The sequence below is a fragment of the Eurosta solidaginis genome, chromosome 5, assembly GCF_040869045.1.
Source record: "Eurosta solidaginis isolate ZX-2024a chromosome 5, ASM4086904v1, whole genome shotgun sequence".
Classification (NCBI taxonomy): Eukaryota; Metazoa; Arthropoda; class Insecta; order Diptera; family Tephritidae; genus Eurosta; species Eurosta solidaginis.
Genome location: NC_090323.1, coordinates 234,895,651 through 234,917,702, shown reverse-complemented (window position 1 = coordinate 234,917,702; position 22,052 = coordinate 234,895,651). Strand labels below are relative to the sequence as shown.

The window sequence follows — 22,052 nt, the reverse complement described above, 5'->3', positions numbered from 1 at the left end:
GATAAATATAGACGTCAAGTCGTTTTTGAGAATCGGGCCATTATATAATACGTCATTCTGAAAGTTTCCTATAGTGGCGGTGTGGTTGTGGTACTTTAGAGGGCTTCACAGCATCGGTTCTCGATCAAGTTCGGGTTGCTGGGTTTCCTTCCTATTCCCAGAAGCGTTTGAGTAGGCTGCTTAGATCCGGTTGTGTTGCCTCACATACTAAAGTAGTGAAGACAGATACTAGTTACCGGACTGATCCGCTGGGTACCGATTCTGGCCGATAAGGGTTTTTGGGGTTTATACCATGATAAAAAAGTCGATTTTTGAAGGGTTGAGCTGATTTTGGATACTTTATTAGTTGGAGAAACTGAGTGAGTTGATGGTGTTAAATAGTATTGGTATAAATCCTTTTGCTTAAATCAGATGAGTAAAGTGAGACCTCGCTAGCTGCTCACAATTTTCACAGTATATTTGTTGAAGACTAAGGAGGGTATTCAGCTGATTATTCATCAATATTCATCGAAACGCGTTGGAAAAAACAACAACAACTGTTTTTTTAATTTTTGACCATATGTGCTCAACCCAGCAAACAAATATCCTCCGTTCTATTACTTTCGAAAATGAAAGTGTGAAGACTTGAGTCGGGTCCACCAGCGAAGAGAGACTTATTTTTATTTTCCAATCACATTTTTTGGTTTTAAGCAAGTGCAAAAAAATTAGGATTAGTATTTGTGAAGGAAATTAAACTTACCCCTGCATAAAATTATACTCACCTGTAAAAATTTCACAACTCTTATTTTAGTTAAAAACAAAAATTATGACCTTAAATATCCATGTGATAAGAGTTGCAAAAGCAAATATATAGATGGACGTCAAGCACGTAGCCAGGGGGGGGGGGGAGGGGGGGGGGGCGTGGCTTGAGCCCAATGAAATTCCAAGGAAGTATTGTTTTTTTTTTTGTAATTTCCTCGCGTCTCGCAAATTCGAATGTCAAGCATGGCGAAAGCGGTTTTGGACTTTTTGAAGAAATTTAACTCTTTCAAGCCCTTTTTTCGTGATTCTAGCACCAAACAAAATTTTTTCTGACAACACTGATTGCGAACCTCATTGATTGTACTTTGGTTTTTTTTTTCTCAACTAGATAACATTTATACGGCCCATACATGACACAAAATTCATTCGCAAATATAAATTTGATCAAATGAGAGTTTTGACATACACGGCTCAAAAACACTCCGCAACATTCATTTTTAAGCGGGTAATTGATTTTAAAGTTTAGACGAGAAAACGGCCCTTAATGTATAAATGTTTTTAATAAATACTCAATTATGTGATTACTGTAATTTTTAAGTATTAAATATATGTAAATGAAAACTTCATTCATTACAAAATTTTATACAAGTATCTATTGATACTTGGAACGCTCTGAATGCTGTCCGTCATTATCACTTTTTCGTAAAGAAACATCCCTGGCCAAGAGTCCGTGCTCCAAGAGTGGTATCGCGTCAAAGAAACCGAGCTAACCCGGGAACAACGTCGAGTGAAGCGTATTATAGAATCGCCCACCATGCATCGATTCATTACTTGAAAACTTAACGGAACGATTTTTAGAAAACGAAGATATTCTACCGAGCTTCCAACTGCTTCTTCCAGGATTCGCTGATATAAGTAAAGCAGATGAGCTTGACAACTTGGCGCCATTCTTCGAAGATCAGATATCATCAACAGCAATAAAGGCTGAATATAGGTTGTGGTGTGCGAAAATATCGTCGATTGAAAAAGCAACCGCAAAGCAATTTGTCCATGATTTCTGATCATGCATGTAAATTAAATTTAAATAGTAATATAGGTTATTAGTCATAAAATGTAATTTATTGCAACAACCTTTAAATGTTATTTTTATAGGGTGCACTCTTCCAAGGAAGATATTGAAGTTCTGCTGATATAATTCATTTAGTATTTGGCAGTAAATTGTCCCTATTCTTTTTTCCAACACTGTTAGTATTTGCACAACTGAATTGATATGTTAAGTTCAGAACAACTATGTTATATGTATACAATAACTGTATTTTTAATGAATAAATAGAGAAAAGTACAAATATATTCTATCTGTTTTCAAACTGCTAATTAGTTTTATTGTATTCTCCTCTCACAAAACCATAGTTGGGGCCGGTGCACTACATTTTGAACAACAACACTGCTGAAACTAAGTGAGGTGACATAATCAAGATCTTGTATTAAGTGTTAACTAGCCGGACCCGTGTACATCTTGCGCAACAAAGAATGTTTTATGAATATATGTATATAAAAGTCTCATATCAAATAAATCAGCAGTTCTATCAGTCAATCATCTTTCAATAAAAATTTACATGCGGTTGCGCTGCCATTTAGCGAATGTTAGTAACTGCCGGCAATGCAGTGTTAGTTCTTATCAAATATTCACAATAGTTCCAAAGTGCAAATAGATTTCTTTGTGTGCTCATAATCGTTTATTTTAAAAAAATTATTTTAATAAAATAAAACTAAACAAAAGCACTACGGCCAATAATGTCCAAAGCTTGCTAATAGCACGAATTCCCATCTTTACAACCAAAACTTTATTTATAGATTTTGAATCCAAATAAGAGCGAAAAATTGACCTGCACATAAAAACAGAAATTAGAAATAATATATAATATGGGACGTTAATTTGCATCCGATTTAAACGTTTGTTCATCTTTAACATATGTGGCCTATGAAAAGGTGGCTTATGACTCAAAAAAAAAGAAAACTACTAAGAAACTGAAGAAATGCATTGTTTATCTTTAACAGCTGTTTCCTGCAATTTATTTCTTGAGTCGTAAGCCACCTTTTCACAGGCCGGGTCACATATTGTTTAATTTAATGAGCTTAAGACGGCATCTGTAGGAATATAGAAATTGTGTTTAAATCGCTACAAATGATTAAATATAGTTTAAAAAACTAAAAAACACGCTTTTAGATAATATCAAACTAAAAAGTTAAAATAAGTTTAAAACAATAACGAGCGAAAAATAATAGTATTATTGTGAAAAAAGCGTCAGTCGCTCGATTTAAGAAAAATATTACACAAAGCGCCAAATAAGTAATATTTTTTTTATTTTGTGACTTTCAGAGAAGGGTTCACTCACTTTAATCACAGCTACATATATCCATATCTAGTGTTTGCAAATTAAAACCACATGGATAAAATAAACTCTGCGCATTTCGAATTTGTTCTGTTTATAAATTTCTTTTTTTGTGTGAATAAATAACAAACAAAAGATTTTTCCTCTAGTTCTGACGAATAAGAATACTGTTTAATCAAGGTTAAATGAATTGAAGTAAATGCTAATTACTTTATTCACTCCGCCCACTATAATTTGAGGAAGTTTTTGGGCAAATTACTTCATACAATTTCAGGTATAATAACATTTGAACAAACAGCTTTTGCTCTATCTAACTAGAGAAATTTTCCTTGTAGTTGTTTATTTTTATACTCAGTTGAGCAGAGCTCACAGAGTATATTAAGTTTGATTGGATAACGGTTGGTTGTACATATATAAAGGAATCTAGATAGATATAGACTTCCATATATCAAAATAATCAGGATCGAAAAAAAATTTGATTGAGCCATGTCCGTCCGTCCGTCCGTCCGTCCGTTAACACGATAACTTGAGTAAATTTTGAGGTATCTTGTTGAAATTTGGTATGTAGGTTCCTGAGCACTCATCTCAGATCGCTATTTAAAATGAACGATATCGGACTATAACCACGCCCACTTTTTCGATATCGAAAATTTCGAAAAACCGAAAAAATGCGATAATTCATTGCCAAAGGCGGTTAAAGCGATGAAACTTGGTAGATGGGTTGAAGTTATGACGCAGAATAGAAAACTAGTAAGATTTTGGACAATAGGAGTGGCACCGCCCACTTTTACAAGAAGGTAATTTAAAAGTTTTGCAAGCTGTAATTTGGCAGTCGTTGAAGATATCGTGATGAAATTTGGCAGAAACGTTACTACTATTACTATATATGTGCTAAATAAAAATTTGCAAAATTGGATGAAGAACACGCCCACTTTTTAAAAAAAATTTTTTTTAAATTCAAATTTTAACAAAAAAGTTAATATCTTTACTGTATATAAGTAAATTAAGTCAAAATTCAACTCCAGTAATGATATGATGCAACAAAATCCAAAAATAAAAGAAAATTTCAAAATGGGCGTGGCTCCGCCCATTTTCATTTAGTTTGTCTAGAATACTTTTAATGCCATAAGTCGAACAAAAATTTACCAATCCTTCTCAAATTTGGTAGGAGCATAGATTCTGTGACGGTAACTGTTCTCTGTGAAAATGGGCGAAATCGGTCGAAGCCACGCCCAGTTTTTATACACAGTCCACCGTCTGTCCTTCCGCTCGGCCGTTAACACAATAACTTGAGCAAAAACCGATATATCTTTACTAAACTTAGCCCACGTACTTATCTAAACTCACTTTATCTTGGTATAAAAAATGGCCGAAATCCGACCATAACCACGCCCACTTTATCGATATCGAAAATTACGAAAAATGAAAAAAATGCCATAATTCTATACCAACTACGAAAAAAGGGATGAAACATGGTAACTGGATTGGCTTATTGACGCAAAATATAACTTTGGAAAAAACTTTGTAAAATGGGTGTGACACCTACCATATTAAGTAGAAGAAAATGAAAAAGTTCTACAAGGCGAAATCAACAGCCCTTGGAATCTTGGCAGGAATACTGTTAGTGGTATTGCATATATAAATAAATTAGCAGTACCCGACAGATGATTTTCTGGATCACCTGGTCCACATTTTGGTCGATATCGCGAGAACGCCTTCACATATACATCTAAGGGCCACTCGCTTTTAAAACCCTCATTAATACTTTTAATTTGATATCCATATCGTACAAACACATTCTAGAATCACCCTGGCCCACCCTAATGGCGATATCTCGAAAAGGCGTCCACCTATAGACCTAATGCCCACTCCCTCTTAAAATGCTCAGTAATACCTTTCGTTTGATACCCATATCGTACAAACATTCTAGAGTCACCCCTGGCCCACCCTAATGGCGATATCTCGAAAAGGCGACCACCTATATACCTAATGTCCACTCCCTCTTAAAATGCTCAGTAACACCTTTCGTTTGATACCCATATCGTACAAACATTCTAGAGTCACCCCTGGCCCACCCTAATGGCGATATCTCGAAAAGGCGTCCACCTATAGACCTAATGCCCACTCCCTCTTAAAATGCTCAGTAACACCTTTCGTTTGATACCCATATCGTACAAACATTCTAGAGTCACCCCTGGCCCACCCTAATGACGATATCTCGAAAAGGCGTCCACATATAGACCTAATGCCCACTCCCTCTTAAAATGCTCAGTAACACCTTTCGTTTGATACCCATATCGTACAAACATTGTAGAGTCACCCTTGGTCCACCTTTATGGCGATATCTCGAAAAGGCGTCCACCTATAGAACTAAGGATTACTCCCTTTTAAAATACTCATTACCACCTTTCATTTGATACCCATATCGTACAAACACATTCTAGAGTCACCCTGACCCACCCTAATGGCGATATCTCGAAAAGGCGTCCACCTATAGACCTAATGCCCACTCCCTCTTAAAATGCTCAGTAACACCTTTCGTTTGATACCCATATCGTACAAACATTCTAGAGTCACCCCTGGCCCACCCTAATGGCGATATCTCGAAACGGCGTCCACCTATGGAACTAAGGATCACTGCTTTTCAAAATATTCATTAACAGCTTTCATTTGATACCCATATCGTACAAACATATTCTACCCATATCGTACAAACATTCTAGAGTCACCATTGGTCCACCTTTATGGCGATATCTCAAAAAGGCGTCCACCTATAGAACTAAGGATTACTCCCTTTTAAAATACTCATTACCATCTTTCATTTGACACCCATATCATACAAACACATTCTAGAGTCACCCCTGGCCCACCCTAATGGCGACATTTCGAAAAGGCGTGCACCTATAGACCTAATGCCCACTCCCTCTTAAAATGCTCAGTAACACCTTTCATTTGATTCCCATATCGTACAACTAGAGACACCCCTGGTCCACCTTTATGGCGATATCTCGAAACGGCGTCCACCTATGGAACTAAGGATCACTGCTTTTCAAAATATTCATTAACAGCTTTCATTTGATACCCATATCGTACAAACATATTCTAGAGTCACCCCTGGTCCACCTTTATGGCGATTTCTCGAAAAGGCGTTCACCTATAGAACTAAAGCCCATTCCCTTTTAAAGTACTCATTATCACCTTTCATTTGATACCCATATCGTACAAACACATTCTAGAGTCAGCCCTGGTCCACCTTTATGGCGATATCCCTAAATGGCGTCCATCCATAGAACTATGGCCTACTCTCTCTTAAAATACTCTTTAATACCTTCCATTTTATACACATGTCATACAACCACATTCCAGGGTTACCCTAGGTTCATTTTCCTACATGGTGATTTTCCTTATCTTGTCTCCATAGCTCTCAACTGAGTATGTAATGTTCGGTTACACCCGAACTTAGCCTTCCTTACTTGTTTTATATGTGTACGTTTGCATAATTGAATAGATTTATTAATTTGAGAACGATTATGTGATATATGTCTTGGCCGGGCCACAGCTCAGGGATGGTGCCGGTCAAGATATAGTGGAAACAAGTAAGGAAGGCTAAGTTCGGGTGTAACCGAACATTACATACTCAGTTGAGAGCTATGGAGACAAAATAAGGAAAATCACCAGGTAGGAAAATGAACCTAGGGTAACCCTGGAATGTGGTTGTATGACATGTGTATCAAATGGAAGGTATTAAAGAGTATTTTAAGAGAGAGTAGGCCATAGTTCTATGGATGGACGCCATTTAGGGATATCGCCATAAAGGTGGACCAGGGCTGACTCTAGAATGTGTTTGTAAGATACGGGTATCAAATGAAGGGTGATAATGAGTATTTTAAAAGGGAATGGGCATTAGTTCTATAGGTGAACGCCTTTTCGAGAAATCCCCATAAAGGTGGACCAGGGGTGACTCTAGAATATGTTTGTACGATATGGGTATCAAATGAAAGCTGTTAATGAGTATTTTGAAAAGGAGTGATCCTTAGTTCCCTAGGTAGACGCCGTTTCGAGATATCGCCATAAAGGTGGACCAGGGGTGTCTCTAGTTGTACGATATGGGAATCAAATGAAAGGTGCTACTGAGCATTTTAAGAGGGAGTGGGCATTAGGTCTATAGGTGGACGCCTTTTCGAAATGTCGCCATTAGGGTGGGCCAGGGGTGACTCTAGAATGTGTTTGTATGATATGGGTATCAAATGAAAGATGGTAATGAGTATTTTAAAAGGGAGTAATCCTTAGTTCTATAGGTGGACGCCTTTTCGAGATATCGCCATAAAGGTGGACCAAGGGTGATTCTAGAATGGTTGTACGATATGGGTATCAAACGAAAGGTGTTACTGAGCATTTTAAGAGGGAGTGGGCATTAGGTCTATAGGTGGACGCCTTTTCGAGATATCGTCATTAGGGTGGGCCAGGGGTGACTCTAGAATGTGTTTGTACGATATGGGTATCAAACGAAAGGTGTTACTGACCATTTTAAGAGGGAGTGGGCATTAGGTCTATAGGTGGACGCCTTTTCGAGATATCGACATTAGGGTGGGCCAGGGGTGACTCTAGAATGTTTGTACGATATGGGTATCAAACGAAAGGTGTTACTGAGCATTTTAAGAGGGAGTGGGCATTAGGTCCATAGGTGGACGCCTTTTCGAGATATCGCCATTAGGGTGGGCCAGGGGTGACTCTAGAATGTGCTTGTACGATATGGGTATCAAATGAATGGTGGTAATGAGTATTTTAAAAGGGAGTAATCCTTAGTTCTATAGGTGGACGCCTTTTCGAGATATCGCCATAAAGGTGGACCAAGGGTGACTCTAGAATGTTTGTACGATATGGGTATCAAACGAAAGGTGTTACTGAGCATTTTAAGAGGGAGTGGGCATTAGGTCTATAGGTGGACGCCTTTTCGAGATATCGCCATTAGGGTGGGCCAGGGGTGACTCTAGAATGTTTGTACGATATGGGTATCAAACGAAAGGTGTTACTGAGCATTTTAAGAGGGAGTGGGCATTAGGTCTATAGGTGGACGCCTTTCGAGATATCGCCATTAGGGTGGGCCAGGGTGACTCTATAATGTGTTTGTACGATATGGGTATCAAATGAAAGGTGGTAATGAGTATTTTAAAAGGGAATAATCCTCAGTTCTATAGGTGGACGCCTTTTCGAGATATCGCCATAAAGGTGGACCAAGGGTGACTCTAGAATGTTTGTACGATATGGGTATCAAACGAAAGGTGTTACTGAGCATTTTAAGAGAGAGTGGGCATTAGGTCTATAGGTGGACGCCTTTTCGAGATATCGCCATTAGGGTGGGCCAGGGGTGACTCTAGAATGTTTGAACGATATGGGTATCAAACGAAAGGTGTTACTGAGCATTTTAAGAGGGAGTGGGCATTAGGTCTATAGGTGGACGCCTTTTCGAGATATCGCCATTAGGGTGGGCCAGGGGTGACTCTAGAATGTTTGTACGATATGGGTATCAAACGAAAGGTGTTACTGAGCATTTTAAGAGGGAGTGGGCATTAGGTCTATAGGTGCACGCCTTTTCGAGATATTGCCATTAGGGTGGGCTAGGGGTGACTCTAGAATGTGTTTGTACGATATGGATATCAAATTAAAGGTATTAATGAGGGTTTTAAAAGCGAGATGTATATGTGAAGGCGTTCTCGCGATATCGACCAAATCTGGACCAGGTGATCCAGAAAATCATCTGTCGGGTACTGCTAATTTATTTATATATTCAATACCACTAACAGTATTCCTGCCAAGATTCCAAGGGCTGTTGATTTCACCTTGTAGAACTTTTTCATTTTCTTCTACTTAATATGGTAGGTGTCACACCCATTTTACAAAGTTTTTTCCAAAGTTATATTTTGCGTCAATAAACCAATCCAGTTACCATGTTTCATCCCTTTTTTCGTATTTGGTATAGAATTATGGCATTTTTTTCATTTCTCGTAATTTTCGATATCGATAAAGTGGGCGTGGTTATGGTCGGATTTCGGCCATTTTTTATACCAAGATAAAGTGAGTTCAGGTAAGTACGTGGGCTAAGTTTAGTAAAGATATATCGGTTTTTGCTCAAGTTATTGTGTTAACGGCCGAGCGGAAGGACAGACGGTGGACTGTGTATAAAAACTGGGCGTGGCTTCCACCGATTTCGCCCATTTTCACAGAGAACAGTTACCGTCATAGAGTCTATGCTCCTACCAAATTTCAAAAGGATTGGTAAATTTTTGTTCGACTTATGGCATTAAAAGTATTCTAGACAAACTAAATGAAAATGGGCGGAGCCACGCCCATTTTGAAATTTTCTTTTATTTTTGTATTTTGTTGCATCATATCATTATTGGAGTTGAATTTTGACTTAATTTACTTATATACAGTAAAGATATTAAATTTTTTGTCAAAATTTGAATTAAAAAAAATTTTTTTTTAAAAAGTGGGCGTGTTCTTCATCCAATTTTGCTAATTTTTATTTAGCACATATATAGTAATAGTAGTAACGTTCCTGCCAAATTTCATCATGATATCTTCAACGACTGCCAAATTACAACTTGCAAAACTTTTAAATTACCTTCTTGTAAAAGTGGGCGGTGCCACGCCCATTGTCCAAAATCTTACTAATTTTCTATTCTGCGTCATAACGTCAACCCATCTACCAAGTTTCATCGTTTTAACCGCCTTTGGCAATGAATTATCGCATTTTTTCTGTTTTTCGAAATTTTCCATATCGAAAAAGTGGGCGTGGTTATAGTCCGATATCGTTCATTTTAAATAGCGATCTGAGATGAGTGCTCAGGAACCTACATACCAAATTTCATCAAGATACCTCAAAATTTACTCAAGTTATCGTGTTAACGGACGGACGAACGGACGGACGGACGGACGGACATGGCTCAATCAAATTTTTTTTGGATCCTGATTATTTTGATATATGGAAGTCTATATCTATCTCGATTCCTTTATATATGTACAACCAACCGTTATCCAATCAAACTTAATATACTCTGTGAGCTCTGCTTAACTGAGTATAAAAATGAAAAAAGTGGTATTAGAATTTTTAATTTGAATATAAATATCTTTATTCGACATAAAGATTAAGTATAGTAATTAACTAATACATATATTTGTAGGTTACCTTTTTGATGATTCTGGAATCGCCGGTGGGTTACGTCCGTACACGTTGATGTTAAAAATCCAAGAAAACCAATAACAGAATTTGTTAAGCCCGCTTGCCAGTCGAACTGTTTATTTATTCCTGCGATGTTTATTTGCATAGTTAACGTAAGCGGTTCGACTGGCTCTGTTAAAAAATATAAAGCGAATGCGAGGGCGACCCAATATGTTTTAGAGTTTGGGCTGTTGGCCTAAACATGCTGCCCCCCTTGCGAAACGCAAAATCTATTCGGACATATCCCGCCGCTGGTTCGCAGAGTTTGCTTAAATTAAGCTTAAACTAGTTCCAGCTTAGGTTCCGCCTAAGCCACCTAAAGGAGAAAATTGCAAAATAATAAATGAAGGTACACATGGTTCTAATTCAGTGGCACATTTATTTTCAAGTTGCATGTATGTAGGTAGGTATAAAACGTAGTTAAATTGACTGTTTCTTAAAAAAAAACCTTTGTATGTAAAGGAAGTTCATTTTATGAATAACTTTACAATGATTCCAATGAAGATTTCAAAAACCAAGTATGAAAAATATTTAAAAATCCATTTTATGTATAAGTATGTAAGTATATATATTTTATGTGTGTAAGTATATATATATGAAAAAAGTATGTAAATTTACTCTTCGATAAAAATATGAAAATAATAAATTTAAATTGACATATATAAAGCCAATTTAACAGGCCCCAGACAATACCCAGCCAAAGATGGTGTTCTGTGCCAACAGGGGCCCCAAAGTTCCGGCTGGTATGGCGCCCAGCAGAACCTTTGGGACCACGTCGGCACCGAGCACCAATTGGACTGGGGCGGCGACGCAGAACCGCGGGTCTGCGAGCCTGATGTTGGCATATGGCGTGGCTACCGTTGCGTCCAGGCTTGTTAGTGGTGTTTGCCTCCGGAAATGAGGCAACGCTACGGCATAAGTGGTGACGGTTGCCGTCTGCCCATTCTTGCCCCGCAGCTTGATGAAGCACCCACGCCGATCCCCCAGAATCGTCACATCAAGGCCGAGTCGTCGGATGAGCTCATCCGAGATGATGGACGTTGCAGCGCGTAGATCTAGTATAGCTCGAACCAGGTGCTTCCCATAGGCTTCCCATGTGTGGAGCTCCTGCTGGTATGAAATGCCAATTTAATGCCTGATGGGAATATTTTGACAGGGTTTGGTTTCTTGCATCGGTAAGAAATTCCTTAAATTCAGTTTTTAATGCACGTGATGCACCGACAAAGTTTGTTCCATTGCCGAATAAATGTTTCTTGGACATCCTCGTCTAGCTACGAATCTTGAGAGAGAGGCTAGAAATGAGGAAGTGCTCAAACCACTAGTAGCTTCTAAATGTATGGCCTTAGTAGAAAAGCAAACGAACAGTCAAACGTAACCCTTTCAGGTACGACACCCGCGCCCACTGTAATTCTTAATATCGAAAGGGCCTGCGAAATCTACCCCTGTATTGGTAAATGCACGCGAAAAGGTGGTGCGTTCTTGGGGTAGAATTCCCATAAGCTGATTTTGAGATCGTTTCTTGAAGATCGTGCAGATCTGAAAATTATGAATTACGGATCGTATCGTGGTCTTAACTTTTGGTATCCAGTATTGCGTTCTAATGATGCGCAGCATTAATTGGTTTTCACCATGGAGAGACATTTCATGGACAAACTGAACATACAGACGTGTAAACCTAAAATTGTACGGAAGTATTATGGGATGGCGTTCAGATTCGGTAGTATCTTTGGATGCACCAAGTCGTCCACCCGTTTTTACTACTTCGTCTTCATCAAGATATGGGGTGAGAGACAGTATTTCGCTTTTAGATCCAATTGGTGTTTTGGATTGCAAGCTCGAAATTTCTGATCCGTAAATTGCTTCTGAGCAAGTTTTATTAAACGGGTTGTTGTAGCTTTAATTTCATCTCAGGAAATTAATAAGATTCAGGTTGACTATAGTATTTCGTTTTAGAATGCGTTCTATGAAAAAACCTGAGTATATATGAGATAACTCTTAAAGCCCTAGGAAGATTTGAAAACCTATCGGGAATATCATTAATATTGTTTGAAATTGCGGTTGCATGTGCTTGTACGCGTTTTTCTTCAATATTCGTGTTAAAATCCAAATCTTGTGTTGGGCACTTTTCCTTCTCTTCTTGGAGCCAAGAAGGACCCTGCCACCACAGAGAATTGTTGACTAAATCCTCGGCTAGTATTCCTCTACTGGCTAAATCTGCTGGGTTTGTACCTGAATCCACATGATACCACGATGAACTTCCAACTTTGTCGATGATTTTTGTAATTCGATGCGCAACGAAAGTTGACCATGAGCGGAGGTTTTCGTATACAAGCCAGCACGATTGTCGAATCTGTCCACAGGTGAATGTTTTGTTGACCTAAATCAAGGTTAGCGCAGACAGATTCGGTTATCTCCGCTAATAATACAGCTCCGCAAAGTTCCAATCGAGGAAGTGAGATGGTTTTGACGGGAGCTACTCTTGTTTTTGCCAAAAGCAGATTCACAAATATGCCGTCGTTGGTTTCCACTCTCAAATACACGGCTGCACCATACGCTTTCTCGGAAGCGTCGCAGAATCCGTGGAGTTTAAGTAAAGTCCTTATTGCTAGATAAGGAGCACAACTGATATCAAATGTCACTGTTTTGAGCTCATACAGACTGACTTGAACATCTGGACTTGAGCGGAAAACTATTCTTTGGTATCTTGTATGATTATGATCTACTAGGATTTGCCTATACATCTTCTCAATATCGCTATTAAAGACGTATCTGAAAAGTTGCCAGCGAAGAATTAATGTTGGTAGATCAGCCTGCAGCACAGGACCAGGAAGAAGAACATCGTTCAGGCTGATACCATTCGAAGAGCGTGATGAAGCATTGAAAACAACTTTAACTTTGGTAGAGATGCTTTCTTCTTTTATTACTGCATGATGTGGTAAATAGTAATTATCGACTGCATTGGCCGATTGAATTGAATCTAATTTTGACATATGCCCCATAGTCTCGTATTCTAGTATGACTCTATTATACTCTTTCTGTAAATCTAGATTTTTAGATTTATCTCTCCTGGGAATTCTGACCTGAACGGAAGCGACACAATGTATCTTCCGTCAGAATTTCGCTGCGTTGTACGTTGATACAATTCCTCACAAAATGTATCTTCTAATGTGGAGGCTTTAGCTTTCAGCGTGTCTTCGAGCTCCCAAAATGATCATAGCTGCTTGTCTAAAGCCACTTCATTGTAAAAGGATACCCGATTATGATTGGTTGGACTGGCTGCATCAGAACGACCAGTCAGTATCCAACCAAAGGCAGTTTCTTGAGCTAAAAGAGTGCTAAGAATATTTTTTTTGATACCGTCTAATATGATTTGCGGATAAATATCCCCGCCCAGAACAAGATCAACTGGCTCATTCACGAAGAAACGTTTATCCGCAAGCACTAGATCAGGGAATGCTTGTTGTGTTAATGCACTAACATCGCATGTTGGCAAATTACCTGTAAAATGTGGTAGAACTAGAAATAAAGCGTCAATAGAAATTAGTGGGTCAACTGGGGACCGCAACTGAATGGCGCATGCCTTTTTACCTGCGCAGAAACTGAATTATTGATGCCCGAAACTTGAGCATGCATCTTTCGAGTTGGCAGGTTGATTCTTCGTCTGAGTCTTTCAGTGATAAAAGAGCATTCCGATCCCGAATCTATGAGAGCTCTGGCCGACAAATCTGTACCATTATAATGAATGGTGACGCGAGCTGTGCCTAGTAAAACCCCTTTACTGGTATTAATAAAATTAGATTTTACAGTAGTTTTATTTTGCTGCTTTTTTTGTTTTGCAGATTCATTTTGAGATTGAGCTTGCCTTGAAGTGCACGGTTGCTCATCCGATGAATCTGCAGAATTATTTGCCTGTGTAAGTTTTGCCTTACTTGTCTGTAAATGTAGAAGGGTATTATGTCTTAAATGGCAGTTGCTGCAATTGTGCGCACTTGTGCATTTTGGCACTGAATGCCCCGATGACAGACAGTTTAGGCAGAAGTGATTTCTTTTTATGAAAGCAAGTCTTTCATTGGTGTTAAAATTTTTGAACTTTGAACACGCATAAATTTGGTGATCATTGCTTTGACACATTGTACAAGTGCCTTTAGCTACACTTGCTTGGAAAGCGCCAAGTTTCTTTGGGGGATGTTCAGATGCCTGCTTTGAGTTTTGTACCTTTTGAGGTTTTGTACTCTTTGTACCTCTTAAACCTGAGACTGATTCTAACGTTTGAAAACGATTTGTCAGAAATCGGTCCATATCCGCCCACTTGGAAGTTTCTGTCTTGTTTTCTACGGACTGTTCCCATAGCGAAAGGGTCACATCAGGAAGCTTAGTTGAACATAAGTATGTAATAATTGGATCCCAATTAGATATGTCAATATGATGACTTACTAACGAGGATATGCAATTATTTATGTCCCTTTGTAATCTTTTTATTGAATTACAGCATTCAGTTTCGACTGATTGAAGGTTGAAAAGAATCTTTAATTGGGTGTTGACTAATATTCTTTTATTTTCATACTTGTCGCACAAATTTTTCCAAGCTATATCAAAACCATCATTCGTCAATTCGCATTTCTCAACGATTTCTCTGGCTTCACCTTGGGTTTTTTGTATGAGATAATATAATTTTTTTGTTAAGCCCGCTTGCCAGTCGAACTGTTTATTTATTCCTGCGATGTTTATTTGCATAGTTAACATAAACGGTTCGACTGGCTCTGTTAAGAAATATAAAGCGAATGCGAGGGCGACCCAATATGTTTTAGAGTTTGGGCTGTTGGCCTAAACAATATATGTACAATGACTGAATCTTTAAGGACCAAATAGAAAAAAGTACAAAAGATATACTTAATTAGTTCTATCTGTTTTCAAACTGCTAATGAGTTATATTGCATTGTCCTGTCGCAAAACCATAGTTGGGGGCAGTGCACTAAATTTTGAGCAACACTGCTCTAAACTAAATGGGTTGACATAATCAAGATCTTGTATTATGTGTTAATGGGACGTTAATTTGCTATCGATTTAAACATCTGTTCATCTTTAACATATTCGCTAAATTTACTGAGCTTAAGACGGCATCTGTAGGAATATAGAAATTGAGTTTACATCGCTACAAATAAATAAATATAGTTTAAAAACAAGTAAGGAAGGCTAAGTTCGGGCGTAACCAAACATTACATACTCAGCTGAGAGCTTTGGAAACAAAATAAGGGAAAATCAACATTTAGCAAAACGAACCCTGGAATGTGTCTGTATGACATGGATTTCAAATGGAAGGTATTAAAGAGAATTTTAAAAGGGAGTGCGCCATAGTGCTATAGGTGGACGCCATTTCGGGATATCGCCATAAAGGTGGACCCGAGGTAACTCTAGAATGTGTTTGTACGATATGGGTATCAAATGAAAGGTGTTAATGAGTATTTTAAAAGGGAGTGTGCCTTAGTTCTATGGGTGGACGCCTTTTCGAGATATCGCCATAAAGGTGGACCCGAGGTAACTCTAGAATGTGTTTGTACGATATGGGTATCAAATGAAAGGTGTTAATGAGTATTTTAAAAGGGAGTGGGCCTTAGTTCTATGGGTGGATGCCTTTTCGAGATATCGCCATAAAGGTGGACCCGAGGTAACTCTAGAATGTGTTTGTACGATATGGGTATCAAATGAAAGGTGTTAATGAGTATTTTAAAAGGGAGTGTGCCTTAGTTCTATGGGTGGACGCCTTTTCGAGATATCGCCGTAAAGGTGGACCCGAGGTAACTCTAGAATGTGTTTGTACGATATGGGTATCAAATGAAAGGTGTTAATGAGTATTTTAAAAGGGAGTGGGCTCTAGTTCTGTAGGTGGATGCCTTTTCGAGATAGCGAAATAAAGGTGGACCAGGGGTGACTCTAGAATGTGTTTATATGATATGGGTATCAAATTAAAGGTACTAATGTGGGTTTTAAAAGGAAGTGGCCTTTAGTTGTATATGTGAAGATGTTTTCGAGATATCGACCAAAATGTGGATCAGAGTGAACCAGAACATCATCTGTCGGGTACCGCTAATTTATTTATATATATCATACCACGAACAGTATTCCTGTCAAGATTCCAAGGGCTTTTGATTTCGTCCTGCAGAACTTTTTCATTTTCTTCTACATAATATGGTAGGTGTCACACCCATTTCACAAAGTTTTTTCTAAGGGTATATTTTGCGTCAATAAACCAATCCAATTACCATGTTTCATCTCTTTTTTTATATTTGGTACATAATTATGGCATTTTTTTATTTTTCGTAATTTTCGATATCGAAAAAGTGGGCGTGGTCATAGTCGGATTTCGGCCATTTTTTACACCAATACAAAGTGAGTTCAGTTAAGTACGTGAACTGAGTTTAGTAAAGATATATCGATCTTTGCTCCATTTATCGTATTAACGGCCGAGCGGAGGGACAGACGGTCGACTGAGTATCAAAACTGGACGTGGCTTCAACCGATTTTCACAGAAAACAGTTATCGTCCTAGAATCTAGGCCCCTACCCAATTCCACAAGGATTGGTAAATTTTTGTTCGACTTATGGTATAGTAAAAGTATCGTAGACAAATTAAATGAAAAAGGGCGGAGCCACGCCCATTTTGAAATTGTCTTTTATTTTTGTATTTTATTGCACCATATTATTACTGGAGTCGAATTTTGATATAACTTACTTATATACTGTAAAGTCATTAAATTTTTGTTAAAATTTGACTTAAAGAAAGTTTTTTTTACGCTATATTTTAGCGAAAAGGAGCTTTGTATCAATAGAATATTACTTTTTAAATTGAATTATAACATTAAATTGGAAAACACTAAAATTTTTGAAACTGGGTGTGGAACCCTTTTATGACTAACCAATTTTCTATGTTTCGGAAGCCATAACTTGAAGAAAAATTAACGGATCGTAATAAAATTGGGTACACAAATTTTCCCTATGGTAGAAAATATTTCTAGTAAAAATGGACGGGATCGGTTAAAAACCACGACAACTTAGATATAAAACAAGTTTAAAAGGGTCGTAGACGAGATTAACAAGATATAACTTAGCAAAAAATAGTTTTGAATCAATGATATTTCACTTATCAAGTTTTTTTGTAGGAGGAAATGGGGAGACATTTTTGTTAACGTGCTGTGCCACGTGTTATGTAGAAAAGTAATTTATCTGAAATGAAATGTACAACTTAAGCTCAAGCTGAGTATATAATGTTCGGTTACATCCGAACTTAGACACCATTACTTGCTTTTATTTGTTTTAGGAGTGCCACTTATGCAGGTTTGATTTTGCACGCTCTGTGTAGGTATAAACGCAGCCAAATATTTGTTTTTGCAACACTTTTCACAGGGATTTTTAAGGTTTACGCGGATCATTTTATCAGCGGCGGCGGCGTAGGCTCTATTATATACCGGTGGCGGGGGCGGCGCGCCGGCGTTAACCGGTGTTCTTGCTTTAAAAAGCTTGATTTTCTATTTAAAAAATAATATTTAGGAAAGGTTATGTTTGTATGTATTTAAGAAAATCAAAGTTTTAGCAATTTCGGAAACATCCGGGGTTTTTGCCTCAAAATCTCGCAGATCGTTCAAAAATTTTCAGGACTAGCTCCTTGCGGAGGGATTGTCCCTCGTTCACTTACTCCAGAGAGGCTTCGAACCTAGCCCGGTCTTTGGAATTTGTACTGCTGCGTCTGCTGAAAGGAAATAGAAATACATAAAGTGGTCACACTTTTGTCTGTATATGTCGTGCAAAGCGTAGTTTAACCTGGGGTTAACTCCTAATAATCGTCGCGAACACAATTTCTTTAAATCATTTGTAGCTCCTTGGCGGTAACTAGACTGGGTCGATTTATTAACCGATATCGCGTTTTCGAGCCTGCATAATTAAATTTTTTTTTTTTACATTTTTTCGACTTTGATTTTTAATGTTTTTTTCATAACCTATATACAAAAAAATTTTCATGTATACCCTGTCCGACCCAAAAAGGTCCGCTAAAAACGTTGTCGATAACAGTTTTGAAAAAAAAAAATATATTTTTTTTTAGAGCTTTCGATTTCTTCTCGAACACAAGCGAGATTTTCGAGACGCGAGAAATCGAGCACTCGACTTCTCGCGAGATTCTCGTGCTTCGAAATACTCGAAATCTCGCGAGCTTCTCGACACAAACTAAATTGCTGTATGGACAGTATTTATACACCTGGTTTTTTTACTTATGAATTTTTTTTATTATATTGCTTTTCAATGACATTTAATTCAAAACATATTTATTATACATATAATTTTGTTCACAATATTTTATTTTTTTAACGAGACATCGAGAATACGGCCATTGTACAGGTCTACAAGTAGGATATGTAGCAGCTCGCACATACACAGCCACGCTCACCTGATAAAATGCTTGTTCTTGTTCGTTTTTTTTTGTGGATGCTATTTGGCACTGTTGTACTTCTTAGGACCAAACAAAGTTTAGTAGCTGCTATCGAAAACTGCTTAAAATTTTTTTTTCTTATATTACAAAGAAATATACTTATTTACTTTCAAACGAGCACTTAATTACATCTCTCTTTAATAACCATATATTTTGGACAATTTTAATTAACAAATTGTGATACTTTTTTACGGGGACGATTGCTAAAACACGACCAAACCCGTCGGGGGAGGTATTAATAGACGCGTTTTTGCCTCGCTTCCAATAATTCGAATACTTTTTCTCTTCGGACTATTGACAACAGGACAAAACGCGTCTATTCATTTTTCTTTCCGCTTTTTTGAACGGGTTATTGCAGTCGACCTCGGTTTCAAACTGTTTTTCGCGGAGAACTTTTGAACGGGTAGAAAAACTAAACTCCCGTGTTTGTATTCTTAATACTGAAATAACTACGCGTCCTCAGATACCCCAATTGAAGACTTTTTTATAATTTTCTGAAGGACCCACATGGGTGCACTTAAAATTTCCTACTAAATTCGTTATAAGAAATTTACCATCGCAGCAACCCATATCTGATATTCCGATCCCTTTTTTGCTTCCCTGTGTCGCTTTCGACGAAGCAACCCCGGTAATTTTGACACTTCGTTCAGTGTCAAAACTCATGTTCCACGCAGGTTCCACTGGGTTCCACGCTAGTTTGACATTGACCGAAGTGTCAAACTGCCGTGTGTTAGAAAGGGAAAGAAATTGTTTCCCTCTCATACATATCATACTTGTAAACCTGTACAATGAATACGGCTTCTCGCGAGATTCTCGAAATACTCGTAATACTCGCGAGCTTCTCGACTTTCAATTCAGATGCTGCATTGGCAGTATTCTATACATTTCGGTGTTTTTAGTTGTGGTTTTGTGGAAATTTTCGCTTGTGCTCCAGAAGAAATCGTAAACTCTATATAAAATAGCCAATGAATCGATTAAATTGAATGTTGAAAAGCTCGCGAGTATTACGAGTATTTCGAGATTCGAGAATGGGAGACCCGCGAGAAATCTCTTCTCGAACAAGTTCGAGAAATCGTACACTCTATTTTTTATATACATATGAAAATTTTTTAGTAGGTCATCAAAAAAACCTTAAAAATCAAGGTCGAAAAATAGTAAAAAAAAATTAAATTTCGCAGGCTCGAAAATTATTTTTTTGGGTATTCGTCGTGGAACTTTTTTCCTGAGCCCAAATCCTATCGAAAAATCGATGGCGCGATATCGGTTAACTTTCGTACATACAAATCTACCCACCCTAGCCGTCACGCAGAAAGGCGGCTTACGGTTGCTATTAATGGTCTATTAATAATGTATATTGGATCAACCAAACAAGATAGGTCTATTAATACTCATGACTCTCGTGGCACAGGGCGCCCCCAGTTTTGTCGGCTGTTTTTAAGAGCTACAATTCCCGATGTGCGAAGAGAAGCAATCCCAACCACCAGTCGCTACCACGCCTCCTGACCCTCACACCATATGCCAGCACAGAAGCTATAGGACTGCGACTTCGAACTCATACCTTCGTCGACGTCACTTTCCTAGAAGCTCTAGGTGTAGCTCCGAAGACTTTCTAACGGATGTTTTTGTCGCGCTATGCTGCCGATCTACACCAGAGAAACACCATGGAATGTTAGGGAGGACTATTCAATAGTCTTCGTTAAATCAAAACGATATTTTAGAATGAAAGTCGACCGATTTTAAGTTGAAAGATATTAAATGCTGTTTTCCGGCCTTACGTGTAGGTGATATTTAAACTTGGTTGATAGGCTATAATCAATGTGATTCACTCTAGGGGACTAGCTTTGGATAGGGCCGCCAACTTTATGTCAAACCGGGAGGGTGTTGAAGGATGAAGTGTGAAAATCAAAATTAACATTTCAGACGCTATTGTATAGTTTCGCAAATAAACAACAGATGTTTGAATGTAAGCCCAAGTGATGTTCCAAACCCTTCTCACACGTACATATATCTTCAACTTAAGCATGAGGTAAGAATCATTTCATTATTCTTTCCGCCAATCGCAATATAAATTTTGTTTCAAAAATCGGCACCATTTTTGGGTAATTTGCGTTTTTTTTAACAACTTAAAGACAATTTGAAAACACGTTCGCCTTGGGTCATTTTATTTGAATTCATTGTTAATTATTAATTTTTTGAAAAAAAAAAAAAAATAATAAATAAAATAAAATAAAAAAAGTGAGCATATAAATTTATTATATAACTTTTCTTTTAGTGTTTTGTGTTAATAAATTGGTGAATTGGGTGATGCAAAGTCCGTGTTAAGCTGACATCGAAAGTGCCAATTTTTTTAAATAACTTTTGAACAGTTAGAAGGAGTTGAATTTAGCAATTAGTTTCTTATAATTGACAGCGATGCGCATCCGTTGATATCACTACCTACCATATCCGACAAATTTTCGACATGAACAATAAAATGCCTAAACAGTCTTAAACGAGTAGAAAATATATTAACGCGCACGGACACCGTGCGAAAATCGACAAAAAACGGTGGCGGCGGCGGCGTTTATCTGCGGCGTATATATCTACCCGGAATGTCCCCCAAATGACCCCAAGGGAGTCCCCAAACCATCCCGAGGGAGTTCCCAAAAACATCGCGGAATGTCCCCCAATGACCTCGTTGGAGTCCCCAAAACCATCCCGAAATGACCCCGAGGGAGTCCCAAAAAATATCCCGGAATGCCCCCCAAATTACCTCGATGGAGTCCTCAAAACCATCCCGAAATGCCCCCAAATGTCCCCGAGGGAGGCCCCAAAAACATTCCGGAACGACCCCAAAATTACCAAGAGGGACCCCCCAAAACCATTCCAAAATGACACCCAAATATCTCAAAATCATCTCAATATTACTCTAAGAAGCTTCAGTACTACACGCGAACTGTTTACGCATATGGGTATATTTTCACGGCACCTCGAGAGTTTATTTTTTTAATTTTTATTTTTTAATTTACCTTTATATTAAGTCGCTTTCATGTTTGTCTCCTCATTTCCATATAATTTTTGACCCACGGAAAAGTCTTTTTCGGTAAATTCCCGTTGAGCTAGACACTTGATACTTAGAACGTAGTTGAGATCTGAGAGACATTACAATGCAAGTGAAAAAAATCCGCTAGGTGGCGCACGGATCAGGATATAAAGAAAATTTATTTTAAAATGGAAAT

At 38.1% G+C, this 22,052-nt stretch overlaps 1 protein-coding gene across 2 annotated transcripts in view; it reads right to left on the bottom strand.

Moving 5' to 3' along the window:
* Window positions 1-1,673: 1,673 nt before the first annotated feature.
* Window positions 1,674-22,052, bottom strand: part of LOC137252811 (uncharacterized) — a 94,645-nt gene continuing 74,266 nt past the window's right edge. For both annotated transcript variants that reach the window (XM_067788889.1, XM_067788890.1), the window contains 2 exons: window positions 1,873-2,029; window positions 1,674-1,798 (listed from right to left, as the gene is read on the bottom strand). The gene's annotated coding sequence lies outside the window, so the exon portion shown is untranslated. The remainder of the gene's footprint in view (window positions 1,799-1,872; window positions 2,030-22,052) is intronic.